This window comes from Talpa europaea, assembly GCF_964194135.1.
Source record: "Talpa europaea genome assembly, chromosome: 10".
In the NCBI taxonomy this organism is placed as follows: domain Eukaryota; kingdom Metazoa; phylum Chordata; class Mammalia; order Eulipotyphla; family Talpidae; genus Talpa; species Talpa europaea.
Genome location: NC_140077.1, coordinates 92,926,010 through 92,941,258, shown reverse-complemented (window position 1 = coordinate 92,941,258; position 15,249 = coordinate 92,926,010).

The following is a 15,249-nucleotide window of genomic DNA, read 5'->3' as shown; positions in this document are numbered from 1 at the left end:
GTCCCTTTAAAGCGCGCGGGTGAGGACCCACAGCCAGGAACCCGTTTAATATCGGGGTTGCTCTATAACAGAGGCTCTATTCCTTTTAAGGAACTTGAAAAGTCAAGGTATATTTTAAGTCAACATGGTGGTGGGAAGAACTATTATAAAGCAGACAACTTAGGAAAACAGGGGTCAGACTCACTTTAACCCTTAGTTACTTAAGGAAGTAATGTTTACCTTCCAATACTTTTCAGAGGATAAGACTTACCTCCCTTAATTAAATACAAATGCCCCCAATCTTAGAGAAGTTCCATCTTATAGCTGGGGGCACCAACCAACCTGCTATGAGCAGCCAAAGTAGGCAAGGAAAGAGAGATGAGGCATTAGCTGACACTGGCACCACAGAAATGAACACACACAGAGCTCTACACCCATGCCCAGTCTAGACGTGGACCCCCTCCCAGGTGAAAATGTTTTTTTTACCCCTCCCATTTTAGCCCCTCCCATTGCTGAAATGCCCTGCGGTGGGGAACAGTGGATCTGAACTTAGGTTGTATTGAAATTTGGGATAGCTCTTCTCATATGCAGGAAAAAGTTGAAGTTGTTCTTCATTTCTTCGTGTGGAGCTTATTTATTTAGTGATAAGTACATTGGTTTACTTTGATCCTAGTCCTGCCACTGAGTAGCTGGTAGCTTGGCAAGTCCCTTAATCTCTTTAAGTTTTAATTTCATTATTTATAAAATAAATAATTTTGAAATCTGTGTCTTAGGGTAATATAATCTCAAATAGGATAATTATGCAAAATTATTAATTACTTTATTTAACACAATACACAAAGTATGTGTTTGACTATTTTTATCAGGGAAGAGTTTACAGAGAAAAAAATTTGTTGAGATATTGAACATTTTCTAATATGCTCTATACCAAACATTATTCTAAGCATTTTGCATGCATGAACACATTTAATCCTTATAAGAACTGTGGAGGTTGATTATATGGATGAGCCCTGCTAAAGGACTCCTTGTAGTCTCTCACTTTATAATATGATTCTCTCCCCAAATAGATTGGGTCTATTTACCTACCACTTGAAACTGACCTTAACTTATGAGTTTCTTTGACCAGAATAATGTGGTAAAAGTATGCTGTGCTAGTTCTGAATCTTCCATACATCTGTCCCTTGAAAACTTGCCATTGCCATGAAAACAAGTCTAGACTATCTGGAATAAGCTCAAGCCCAGTTGTTACAACTGAGGGCCAACAGTCAGTTAACCCAAAATGTGTGTGAGAGACTCATCTGAGATCAGCAGAGCCACTTCCCTGTCTGCTGACACATGAATGAGACCAGATCTATCCAGCTGACCCCTCAAATTGTGAGCAATAATAAACACAAATTTTAAGCTAATGAGTTTTGAGGCAATTTGTTACATAGAAATCAGTAACTGATAGAATGATTTTAAGAAATAAAGTTGAAAAAAATGAGGAACAGAAAGATTAAACAACTTGCCCAAGGTCACACAGCACATAAGTATCAGAATTAGAGTACAAAGTCAGGCTACTTAGCTCTAGAATTGTTAGGGGGAAAAGGATGTCCTAAAGCTAATTCCCTACAGGCTTTGTGGACTCCACCCCCACCCCAGACCAAAGCCAAAAGACAATGGGAACTCCAAATCCCATCACCACCAAAGGGAAGGTTGCTGGGACCTGAGGGTGGGGTAAAGCAGCCAGGTTTGGTATAAAGCCAGACACGTGGGCTTTGGAGGGGAGTCCCCCATTTTGGCTCTCCGCCAGCTCTCAGCGTTCAGCCAGCTCTGAGAGTGCCTTTGGGTTTCCAGATCGGCGGATCGGGTAGGGCACATTAAAGACTTTATTTCCCTATTTTCTCCCCGAGTTGTACATTTCCTTAATTCCCTTTCCCTTGTAAATAAACCTTTTGTGTGTGCCTGTAGTGGAGTATTAATAAGTCCCTTTTAAGCACGCGGGTGAGGACCCACAGCCAAGCAACCCATTTTATATCGGGGTTGCCCCATAACAGTTTGGCGCCCAACGTGGGGCTCGAACCCTCAACCCTGAGATTAAGAGTCTCATGCTCTAGTGACTGAGGGTAAGGACCCACAGCCAGGCAACCCGTTTTATATCAGGGTTGCCCCATAACAGAATGAGCTGTTTACAGAGCCTTTTGGAAGTACCACCTTCTTCTGCTGTTGAAATCCATGAAAGGATGTTCTCATTTATAACACATTTTTTGACCAAGAAAGCAACAGCAGGAGTGATGAGAAGGCCTACCCTAGAATTGAAATACAGGTTCTTCTAGGCAAGGAAATCCAAAATATTGGACTACAGTACTGTTACAAGGCAGGGAGAAGAACATCCCAAAACTGCCTTCTCTAAACAGTTTCTGCCCTTCGCTGCATAAAGGCAAAACATATAAGACCTTTAATGGAAAGGAACTTTAACACAATTAGTGTGCAATATAGACAAGACAAAGAATATAGCTTCCAAATCTAGCACCCAAAGTTACCCAACCCCTTGTGAGTAAATGTCCAGCCAAACAGGGTTGGTCCAAAGCAAGGCCCGAAAGCCTGCCACAAGTTTAAAAAGCACCTTCCGGTGGGGACATATAGAAAAGGGTAATAAACAGTCAGACAAGTCTGGGAGGAAAAGAGCAAAATCAAAATTAAGATAAAAGCTGCCATTGTTAACCTCCCCAAGGGTCTCTCACCCACATCTGTTTAAACAAGCCCAGGACTAAGAAGCAAGCACAGTTTTCCACATGTCTCTTCTCCATGTGCCTCCTCCAGGTCTCCTTGCTTTCCATCCTGCTTCCTTCCTTCCCCAATCTCCTTTCCAGCTTCTCCTACATGCTCAGCTCCACCCTCCTTTGGGTGGGCAGGGAACTTGGGAACTTCTCTTTTCCTGGGGACCACCCTGTTGCAGTACAAGTCTCAATGACCCTATTAGTCACAAAGTGTCCCAAGCAATGACTGTGCAAAGTGACTGCTTCTATAATTCAGATTTTCATGGGGACAGATAATCCCTATCCTTCTATTTTTTTGTTTGCTTTTTCTTTTTTTAATTAAATATATTTATTTATATATATATATTTTACATTGTTGTTCATTTCTGTATAATGTTTGATTTTTCCTCTCAGGTGAAATCCCCATAAAATTCCCTCTGCAAACTCACCCATAAACTGTCTATTTTTTTTGAGGCTTGTTAATAGCCTTGCCAGAAGTATATCTGCCACTGCCTAGAGTTAAGTGTGGGGAGAGAAGAAGAGGGACCAGCAGATTCAAGGGAGGGGCAGGGATATCCAGGGCCTCTCAACCAAGAAAATGAGGCATTCAGTAGTGAACAATGGGGAATAACTAGGAGGAGGAGGAGGTGACAGGTCTGTTTCCTGGGAGACAGCCTCACTATTCTGCCTGCTAAGCCCCCTCTGTCTGTCATCTGCCCTCCCCTGTGAGGCACCAGACCTTCCCTCCATCAGCATCCAAAGCCTGGAGGAGTATTTACTCCAATCTCCCTCTGGGGCATCCTGGTCTCCTCCCCTGCCTCAGGCTGGGGAGGAGAGTCAAAGACAGCCTGCAGACTCCCTCAACCCTGTGGGGAGGGGAGGCCAGGACACAGCTCAGGATCTTTTTTCCTTAGAATCAGGCTGAAGTGCACACCAGGTAACCATAAGGTAATGAACGAGTCCAGTGGCAGGCCACATTTCACAATGTAGGGATGTGGTCTGGGAAGAGAAAGCACCACTGAGTCCTGAGCTGGCAGATCAGTTCTTTTAAGTCCTTTTTTGGTTTTTTTTTTTTTTTTTTTTTTTTTTGGTCCCCAGGGCCATTCATGGGTAAGGAAACTGTGGCATAGAAATATGAGGGTGACTTGTCCAAGATCACACAGGCAGTTTTAACAAAAGCAAGTCTCAGACTCAGGTCCTTAGGTCCAAATGGCAGGAACTCTCCATGACATGGTGCAGAGAGAGATGGGTGTGCTGACTGGGTGCTGTAGGTTTATTTTTAACTCACCAGTTGGCAGCAGTCCAGAGCACCCTCCAACCAAATTAAGAGCCTCAGTCACCTCAACTCCAATGTGACTTATTTTTCTGCCCAAGGTCCACACAGGAGGGTCTTATCACTGGGCTCTTGCTGCCTTGACATGACAATGCTGATGTTGTGTGAGTGTGTGTGTGTAAATGTAGGGTGTGTGTGTCGGTATATGTGAGTGCACAAGAGTGGTGGGTGGATGCAGTGTGTATGAATGTGACAGGTATGAGTATGAGTATGTGCATGGGTGTGTTTTGAGAATGTGAAAAAATATGCCATGAGAGTGTGTTGTGAAGGGTGGTGTGTGTGAGTGTGTTGAGCGGTGTGTGTGAGTGTGAGAGTATGAGTATGCTGTGTGAAGGGAGTATGAGTGTGGGATGTGTGACTGTGAGAGTATGATGTGAGAGATTGAGTGTGGGGGGTGTGACTGTGACCATGTTTTATGTGGTGTGAGTATTGTGAGTGTATGTGTGTGTGGTAGTTGGGATGACAAAGGGAGCTGGCTCAAGGCTGGCATCAAAGATGGCTGCGAGTCCAGCAGGACAAAAGATAAAGAGGGAAATTACTGCTTCGAGAAGCAGCTCCTACCTGACTCAGATCGCAGAAATGTCAGCTCATCCCTGAGAGGCTGAAGAAACACAGCGGAATCTATAAGGACTTAATTACAGCTGCTCTCATCACTGCAGCATGAAAGCCCTAAAACAGTTTCTTCTGGAGCTTGAATTTTTCACTGAATGGTGGAAAAGGCTGAGAAGGAGATTGGCAATGGCTTTGCCTGTGTGCCCTCACCAGGGCCCAGAGCATGCCCACCTACTCTCATTCGGCAGTGGGGATCTTTTCACCAACCTGGTCTGATTAGCCTCAGGCTCTTGCAGTTCTAGGAGGAGATCAGTTCCACTGCACAGATGGGAGAAACAAAGGCACAGAGTGAAGGGCTCAGAGAATATTAGCTCAAAGGCTGTAAAGTTTTAAAATATTTTCTTGAGCATCAGTGATATGCCATAGGTGGAGCAGCTGGCTCAGAAGTCCCAGCCGACATGGTTGCTGTTTGGGGCTGTACCAGGCAGTCCGGCGCTGGCAAACCATTAAGTCTCAGGGCCTTTTACCTAAACACTACTCTGTTACCTGAAGTAAGATTTGGTCATAAAACCACTGTATACATTCTACATGCTTTTCTCCCCTACTCACCATGTACGGAAGCTAATTGGTTATCAGAGATAGGATCTAGGTATTTTACAGCTACTCTAGGTTTGTCTTTATTTCTTATTTTATTTCATTTTTTTTACTTATGTGTTTAGCCAATCAGTTAGTTTGTCACTTTATTTGTCCATTGCAGGGGGTCAGAGTTGTGCTTCCCATTATTCTCATTCAGGACCCAAATATTCCACTATGAAGAAACTGCTGGCCATGATGACAGGCTTGGAGCTTGGAAACCACAGATTGGCTCTTAATGATGGGGTTGTTGGAGTTGCGGGGTCCTTGGGTTCACCCTGGGAAAGTTTTTGCCAGAGCCCCTGTTTTGGTGGCACACGGCAAGTTCCCAAGGCGAGTTTCTCCATGAGACAGAGAAGCTAGTTATATTTAAAAATCAGGTTTGGGCCTCCCCGGTGGCGCAGCGGTTGAGCGCTGGGTTGCGAAGCTGCCCGCAGCCTCTGCAGCGCCGGTTCGATCTCGGTTGCTCCCCGGCCACCGGAGGAGGGTCCCACCCACATGGCGCACAGACCTCTCTTGCCGCCCGCTGCTCCCCTCAGCAGTGTACTTCGGTCCTTCTGTTGTAGAGCAACTCCGATACAAAACGGGGTGCCTGACTGTGGGTCCTCACCCGCACTTAAAAGGACTTATCAATGCTCTACTGCAGGCACACACGAAAGGTTAATAAAAGGTTTATTTACAAGGGAAGGGCAAATGAGGAAATGTACAGCTCAAGGAGAAAAGTGGGAGACAAAGTTTTAAATGCATCCTACCCGATCCTCTGATCTGGAATCCCAAATGGCGCTCTGAGAGCTGGCCGCCAGCCAGGAGCGGTGAAGCCAGGAGGTGAGGGATAGCGAGTCCCCCAAGGCCCACGTGTTTGGTTTTTATACCCAACCTGGCTGCCCAACTCCACCCTCAGGTCCCAGCCACCTTCCCTTTGGTGGTGATGGGATTTGTCTTTCCCAATGTCTTGATGGCTTTGGTCTGGAGTGAGGGTGGGGTCCACAAAGCCTGTATGGGATTATCTCAGGACATCCTTTCCCCCTAACACTTCTGCCTGCTGTGCTCCTCGCTCTGGCTCTGGTGAATTCTCTCACCCTCCCGCGCTTCTGACTGTACCCAGTGCTTGTATAAATAAATAAAAACAAATCTTAAAAAAAAAAAAGAAAAAGAAAATCAACTTTTAAAAAAAAAGCAGGTTTATTAGGGAAAGGGACAGGTTTTGCTAAGAGGCCTGCATGGCTATAGGTGGGCAGCCTTAAGGAGAGCTGCCTCCGCTGAGGGAGGTCAGTGAAGAGAAGTCCCGGCAGGGGCCAGGTCACAGGCAGGCAGGGAGAGAGTGGGTGAAAAGAAGCACCTGCATAGTCACAAGAGGGCTGACTGAGTGCTGCCCTGAGGCTGTGCAGAGACTGCACTGATAGAGTCCTTTTCTCTTTGGGAGGGGTCACTCCTTTGTGGAGTAGCCTGTTTGTTGCTGATTTGGGATAACTAGGCAAAACCAGGAAGGGACCAGAGATTCCAGGGTGGGCCCAATCTCCATATCTTTTTTTTTTTCTGTATTTATTTATTTATTTATTTGTTTTTTATAATAAATTTTATTTTTATATTCCCCATACAATTGCAGCCCCCCCATTCTGACCCCAATCCCTCCCCTCCCGCCCCCCACCCCCCAAAAAGTATCTCTGGTTCATAGTTTTTTGTTGAAAACTTAAATAAGGGACCAGGAAAATGAATAACTATAAGAAAGTGAAAATCAAAATCAATCTCCATATCTTTACCCTCAGGTCTGTGCTCCACTCCCTGCAGCATCTGATCCTGCTTGGGTCTCATGCCTTGTGATAAGGCACTGGTGCCTGAGGCTCACGACCTCTACAGCTGGGTTAATGGTCATGTTATTCCCCTCGACCCCCACCTCCTTGTGTGAGTCAGGTTTTGGTCTTGGGGCACCTCCTTTCCAGTCTTTCTATTCTTATCCTCCATCATTAACACCCACTAACACCTACGTAGAATTTTCACTCCCACTTTTGCTCACAAGCCATTGCCTTCCCTCCCCCCAACTCCAAGTATCCAGCATCGTTGGTCCTATAATGCGCCTCGAGAAAGACTGGGTGTCTGGCCATGCTGATAAGTACTATGGAGGCCATTTGTGGGCTGCAGGATCAGCGAATATTAGAGATGGGAGAACTTAAGAGGCCAGATGAAAGATCTTTCTAATTTGCAGAAGTCCAAGGCTCAGAAAGAAAATAATTTACCCCCCAATACAGGTCTGTATGTCCTAATGGACTCAGATCACAGAAATGTCAGCTCATTCCTGAGAGGCTGAAGAAATGCGGTGGAATCTGTAAGGACTTAATTCCAGCTGCTCTCATCACTGCAGCATGAAATTCCTTGCTTGAAACCATTCAGAGGCCCTCCATTGTTATTAGGATGAAGAATAGCCCTTCACAGAGCCCCCAGGAGCCCCCAGAATTGGGCCTAGCCACCTCTCAGGTCCCACGTGGCTGTGATGGAGGACAAGAATAGAGAGACTGGAAAGGAGGTGCCCCAAGACCAAAACCTGACTCACACAAGGAGGTGGGGGTCTAGGGGAATAACATGACCATTAACCCAGCTGTGGAGGTCGTGAGCCTCAGGCACCAGTGGCTTATCACAGGGCATGAGACCCAAGCAGGATCAGATGCTGCAGGGAGTGGAGCACAGACCTGAGGATAAAGATATGGAGATTGGGCCCACCCTGGAATCTCTGGTCCCTTCCTGGTTTTGCCTGTTACCCAACATCAGCAACAAGCAGGCCATTCCATGGAGGAGTGACCCCTCCCAAAGAGAAGAGGGCTCTATCAGTGCAGTCTCTGCACAGGCCCAGGGCAGCACTCCCACTGCCCAACAGTGACTATGCAGGTGCCTCTTTTCACCAACTCTCGCCCTCCGCAAGGCAGCAGCTTCCTGCCTGCCCGTGACCTGTCAGGTCCGCCTGCCTGTAGCCATGCAGGCCTCTCTTAGCAAAACCTGTCCCTTTTTCCTTTCCCTAATAAACCTGCTCTTTAAATATAACTAAAGTCTCTGTCTCGCGGAGAAACGCGCCTGGAGAACTCGCCACCGCGTGCCATTGAAACCGGAGCTCTGGCGAAACCTTTCCCAAAGTGAACCCAAGGACCCCACAACTCTACACAACTCCAACAGCTGCACTTCCTCTGGCTTTTCTTGATTCCTGGGACGTGCCCAGCCCCTACCTCAGGGCGTTGGCTCTTCCCACTCCCTGCCCAGAGCGCTGACCTCATTGCCTGCTCATTCCCTGGCAGCTCTTATCTGTCCCTTCACATCTCTGCCGATGTAGCACAGCCTCAAAGAACCCTCCCCAAACCCCAAGACCCCAACAGATTTCCCCTTATGTTATCAGGTAGAATGAGGGGCACCCCGAGATCCACAAATCTGACTGCCCTAAATGAGTTCTGCCTTAATCTGTTACAGGGCAGAGAAAGGGGCAGCCCAGACCCCCCAAACCTGCCTATTCTAAATGGGTTCTGCCATCCGCCGCATCAACACAAAACATATGAGACTTTAATGGGAAGGAACTTTAGTACAATTAGGAAACAATACAGGAAAAGCAAAGAATCTAGTTTCTAAAGCAACTACCCAAAGTTACCCGTCCCGTCGTGGGGAAAAAGTCCACCCAAGCAGGATTGGCCCAGAGCAAGGCCCCAAAGCCTGTCACAAGTCCAAAGCATCTTTCAGTGGGGACCCACAGAAAAGGATCAGAAACAACCAGACAAGTCTGGAGGGAAAAGAGCAAAATCAAAATCAAGACAAAAACTGCCATTGTCACCTCCCCACGGGTCTCTCACCCACATCTGTGTCACCCAGTCCACGACCAAAAGACAAGCGCAGTTTCTTCACATGTCTCTCGGCTCCATGTGCCTCCTCCAGGTCTCCTTCTGGCTCCATCCTGCTTTCTCCCTTCCTCAGTCTCCTCTGCAGCTTCTTCTCTCCCTGCTCAGCTCCACCCTCCCTTGGGTGGGACAGGAAACCTGGAACCTCCCCCTTTCCTGGGGACCACCCTGTTACACCACCACATAAAGACAAATCACACTCTTAATGTGTAAGACTGTCAGTAGAAAATAATTTTAATAGGATTAGTGTGCAATAGAGAGAAGAGAAAGAATATAGTTAAAATAGCTTCTCCATGAAACAACCGAAGTTACTCCTTGTGGGTAAATGTCCAGACAAACAGGATTGGTCCAAAGTGGAACCACTGAGGCCCAAAAGCTTGCACAAGTCTCTGCCCAGAGACTTGTGGAGGGGAATCATAAGAGGGGAATCATAAGAAAGGGGCAGAAGGGGCCAAGCAAGTCTGGGAGGAAAGGAGCAAAATCACAGTACAAGTCAAGCTAAAGGCCGCCATTGTCAGCTTCCCCACGGGCCTCTCACCCACGTCTCTTTCAAGTACCTCCTTCCATGTCCTCCAAGTCCCTGGTGCAAGTCCAAGGCCAAGGAGCAAGAGTGGATTCTTTCTTCTTCATGGGTCTCTTTCGTCCACATGCCTCCTCCACATCTTCTCCCTCCAACCTTCTCCCTGTCCTTGTCCTTTTTAGCTCCCCCTCCTGTCAGCTCCACCCTCCCTTGGGTGGGGCAGGGCATCTGGAACCTCCCCTTTCTATGCAGATTGCACTCTATGCTTATGCTTTTGTACTTTTCCTCATACTCTTATCAGAGTTCACACTTAGGTATTTGTGTAAATACCCAATTCCTTCTCTCACAACCCTAATGAGGCCAGGGCTAAGGCCATGTCTGTTTGTTCACCTTTGTGCAAGATCTTTTGTTCCGACACTATTTCTCAAACATGCAAACGTGTACTTAGGTATCATGGATTAGGTCCATGCCACCATAATGTTCACGAGAGAATGCACAAAGCAGGGACAAGTAGGAATCATGTGGTCATAAGCGTCATAAGGCAGAGGCGAATAGGAGCCGCGCAAATGTCATTCACCGTAGTCTCCCCACACTTACCTTTGTCTGGCACCAGGTAAAAACTCATTAAATATCTGTGTGTTATTATCATTGAAATCCAGGAAAATAAAAGCTACAGCCTGGCTTTCCTGAGAGTGTATTGGGAGTGTAAGTTGTTTTTCTTATACACGCATGTGGCACTGCCAACACAAGAGGCAGGTCCATGCTGGGTGCTCGGTCAATGGGTGTGTAAAACCTGTGCACCTGCCTGCAGTGCTCACCCTCTATCCCTTTGTGCTAAATTCTGATGGATTGCAGGTGAATTAGCCAGTATTCTGCTGCTGGTTAGTTGATTTGAATAACCATTAACATTTTGTATAGCCATTAATTTTTTATCATCAATTATCACCTTGGTGTGAATTACTAACTGCAGCCCAGGACCCTGAGGTGCAGAAATAGGATGACAGTCTTGGAACTGGGAGAATGGAAGCAGAGGGCAGGGGGCCTGGGTGGCAGCAAGGAGAGGAGTAGAGAGGGGAAAACTTGACACCAAGCACAGTCCCAACTTCACGTACACTGTTGGGAATCAGTGACTGTTTTGTAATGTCACACACATTATGAGCAGCAGGATTTCAGACCACAGTCCTATGGTAAAGCTGGAAATTTCTCTAGATTCCTTCCTAAAAGCTTTGTGGTGTGCTCCCCTGATAAGTGCCTAATGTTTTCAGGTGCCCCATAATTAGGCCTGCCTTCCCAATATAGCTCTCCTAGAGCCCCTCTGCACAGATTGGGGGGCACGCTTGTAAGCTCATTCACGTTAAGACCTTTCAAAGGATATCTAACTGGCTTGTTATGCTTCCAGCACGAAGACATGGTATTTCATTTGGAAACACTTATTGTTTAAAACCATATAACCAAGTATGAGTTTCAGGCATTGCTGATGGATTAGTGAAGGGATTTGAATCTTGACATGGCCATAACTCCAGGGAGAAGAATGTCTTAGAAGGTTCTTCCAAACTCACACTTGGTGGCCCCCCTGGTATCACACACAGGTACTGTTCTGTGACATGCCAGGGCTACCCTGCATCCCCCTTACCCTGATAGTGACTAGTTATTTTCGATCTGCAGACTCAGCTGGTCTTTGTAGAGAATAAACTAAAGCACAATCTGGCTTGGACACTTCAATTTCCCAGGGACCTGGGCTAACTCTTATACCACATCAAGCATTCCTGATTTCTTGCTTCCAGTTTTGTAGTTCCAGTAGGGTGAGCAGCCTCATGTGGATCCTTTATTCAGTGTCCCCATGTCTGGGGTTTCAGAGCTCCCTAGAATCTGTGCACTGTGTCAAACCTGGGTTAATATCTGTACTATTTCTAATTGGAGAGAAGCCTTGATGGGATTTCAGTTGTGGATTTTCTGCTATCATCCTTCCTGAGTTGGTTTCTTGAGCTGACAACAGTCTTCAAAGCTATATTTAGATTTGAGTCCTTGTTAGCAAGCCTAGGATAACCTGTAGGCAGAATGGGGGCACCCCACCTCTGCTATCATTGCCTTAACTTCACACAACCCAGCTGGGTCAAAGTCCTGGCTTTGTCAGTGTACTGTTGCACTGGATTAGCAATTAGGGAAGATCTAGTGTCTTAGTTCATCATCTTCTAGGAAGACTTAGAAAAGCACATCAATTTTGTTCAAAGGAGTTTGTTAAGTTTTAGTTAGGATACATTTTATTTTGTTAGCCCTTTTGTTATTAAGGTACAATTCAGGGGCCTCCCTGATGGTGCAGCGGTTGAGCGCTGGGTTGCGAAGATGCCCGCAGCCTCTGCAGCACCGGTTCGATTCCCGGCTGCTCCCCGGCCACCAGAGGAGGGTCCCACATGGCGCGCAGACCTCTCCTGCTGCCAGCTGCTCCCTTCAGCAGTGTACTTCGGTCCTTCTGCCTGCTCTGCTCCCCGCTCTGGCTCTGGTGAATTCTCTCACTCTCCTGCACCTCTGACTGTACCCAGTGCTTGTATAAATAAATAAATAAATAAACAAATCTTTAAAAAAAAAAAAAGGTACAATTCAGGAAAATGCACACATCTTTTTCAGTTCAGTGAATTATGAATTAATATCTCAATCAAAACATAGATAATTGCCATCACCCTCAAAGTTCCCATTTTCTCTTTCAGTCTGTCTCCCTCTCACCCCACCCCCAAAAGGTTGCTATCATTCTAATTTCTATTTCCACAGACTAGCTTTTTCTGTTCTTAAATATCATATAAATGGTATCATACATAGGTATTGTTTTGTGACTGTTTTTTTTTCAAACAACATGATATTTTTAAGAGTTATTTGTGCTGAAGTGTGTATTATTAGTTCATTTTTCATTGCTGAGTCATATTCCATTGTATATTTCAGTTGAATTGACATATTCCTAATATGAATATTTGGGTGATTTCCAATCATTTGTTCATATAAGTAACACTGAAGTAAAACAAATCTTATAGATGTCCTTTTGTATGCTTATAGTTTCTTATTTATTTTTGATAAATCCCTAACAGATTACTGAAACTTAAATTTCCAAGTAGTTTTCCACAGTGGTTATGCCATTCAATCTCCACCTGCAATGTATGATATTTATAGTTGCCCCACATCTGTATTATCTGAAGCAATTAATTTTATTCTTATTAGCATGTGTATAACGAAATCTCATTTTGCTCTTAATTTCATTTCATGAGTAGTTTATCATAGATTTATGGACTAATGATGTATTGCTTTGTGAAAGTTTTTTCCTTAGCTCTTACCTAAATTTTCAACCATTTGACTTTTGGTTTACAGCACTCTTTATATATTCTGAGTAAAATGTCTATGTATTCCAATTTTTTTTGTTAGTCTCTGGCTTTCAAGTTATTTTTAACAAAAGTGGCAATGCAATTCTGTGGGGGAAAGAAATGTGTTTTTAGTGAATGATCCTGGGTCAACTTGTTACCTATAAAAGAAGGTAATTTAGTGTCTGAAGGTAACCAATTCTTCTTTTCTTTTTTGATGAGAAAATGATTTTAGTTTTGATAAAATTTAGTTTATAGTTTAACTTTCTTGTATGGTCAGGACTTTATCAGTAGATCTGGGAAATCTTTATCTACCACAGGGTTAAAAAAGTGTCATTTGTTTTGTCTAAGAGTGTCATAGTTTTTGCTTTCACAGTTCAATTGTTCATCTCAGATTAACTTTCTACAAAATGTAAGGTTATATGTAAAATTCAATTACCTTCTTTTACAGGTAATGAGTTGACCCAGGACCATTCACTAAAAACACATTTCTTTCCCCCATGGAACTGTATTGCCACTTTTGTTAAAAATAACTTGACCTCTTATACATGAGTCTAGTTCTATTTCATTGATCAATTTTCTACCCACATGTAAGTATCAGCGTCTTGATTATTGTAATTATCATTCATCCTTAAAATCAAGTGGTGTTCATCCTATAGCTGAAGTCTTCTTTCTCATGAATGGTTTGGTTATCACCTTGCACTACTTTGTCTATTTTAGCATGAGGCCACCCACTTCTACAAAAGTGCTTGTTGTGATCTGGCACTGCATTTCATCTATAGACCAATTTGGAGAGAACTGACATTTTTTTCTTAATGTTATGTCTTCTAACCCATGAACATGGTATATCTTTCCACTTAAGCATTTTTTAAATACTCTCAGCAACAATTTGTCGTTATCCTGCAGTACTTTCTTATTTGTTTTATATCTTTTGTTAAATTCTTTTTCATAAGGTCTATGTTTTGAATGCTATTATAAACAAGTTTGTTTTTTTTTTAAATTCTCTACTGCTCATTGCTAGGATATAAAGGCTGTATTGATATTTGTGTTGATTCTTGGATCTTGCTGAATTCACTTATTAAATAATTTATTAGATCTAGTAGTTTTTCTTTCTGTTTGGACCTTCTTTTGGACTTTGTATGAACATAGTATTATCATCTGCAAATAAAGTTTTACTTTTCTTTAATAACCTCATGCCATTTTTCTTTTCCTTGCTTAATTGCATTGGATGTTACCTCCAGTATGATATTGAATAAAATTGATAAGAGAAAATCCAATCCTTGTTGCAGATGCTGATCTGAGCTTCCTAATATTTCTCCACTAAAAATGGTGATGGTTGTAGTTTTGTCCTATATGCCCTTTATTAGACTAAAAAACTTCCTTTCTCTTCTTTATTTTTTATGAATGAGTGCTTCTATTGAGTGTTTTATTTCTTGATTTTTGAACTTCCCCTTCTTTGCTTCTTTACATGGCTAGTAATTTTATTATATAATAGATTTGTTGATGTAACATTTTAGAAGCCTTGAATTTATTTGGGTTAATTTTGAAGCATGAATAGTTTGAAAATAGATGTTTCAATGAACTAAATTATAATTCTAATCATCCAGAAATATTAGACTTAAAAAACCGAGATAGGGAATTAGTCTCAGTGAAGGAATCTATTAGATATTCTCTTCAAAGTTTAAATCTAATTTGATTATTTTTTCCCATAGTTTGTACTATATGAAGCAATCTTGGCCACAGTCAAACCACCATATGAGCCATGTGGCAAACATGATGCTTAGGAAGACTGACCTCTTCATATGTGAGTTCTCTGATGGCCAAGTCAATGTTCAGCAACTCATTATTAAGAAGAAAATGAATATGCCTAGCCTAGAATGATGTTATCTTGGTTTTGCTTAGGAGGACATGGTGTCAGGATGGTAGCCTTTCAAAATTAGAGTCTAGGGGGTTTTCCCATATAGCCTCTTTCTTGATGAGTGAACACAGGTTATATGACTGACTCACTGTAGCATGATGGAATGAGCACGGTTTTAGTAGTTATAGAATGAACCAATTAGCAATTTGTGCATTCAGAGCACTCCAAGACTTACAGGCTTAGCATAACCACCTTTTATTTCGCTCAATATTTTGTAGATCACCAATTTAGGCTAGTTTCAGTTGAATATGTGTTTTTGTCTCAGCTATCTTACCCATTGTCTGCAGCCCTTTGAGTTGGCTGGAGACCATAGGGTGGTCTCAGCTGGAATGGTTTGTCTCTGCTCCCTGTGGTCTTTTCAGC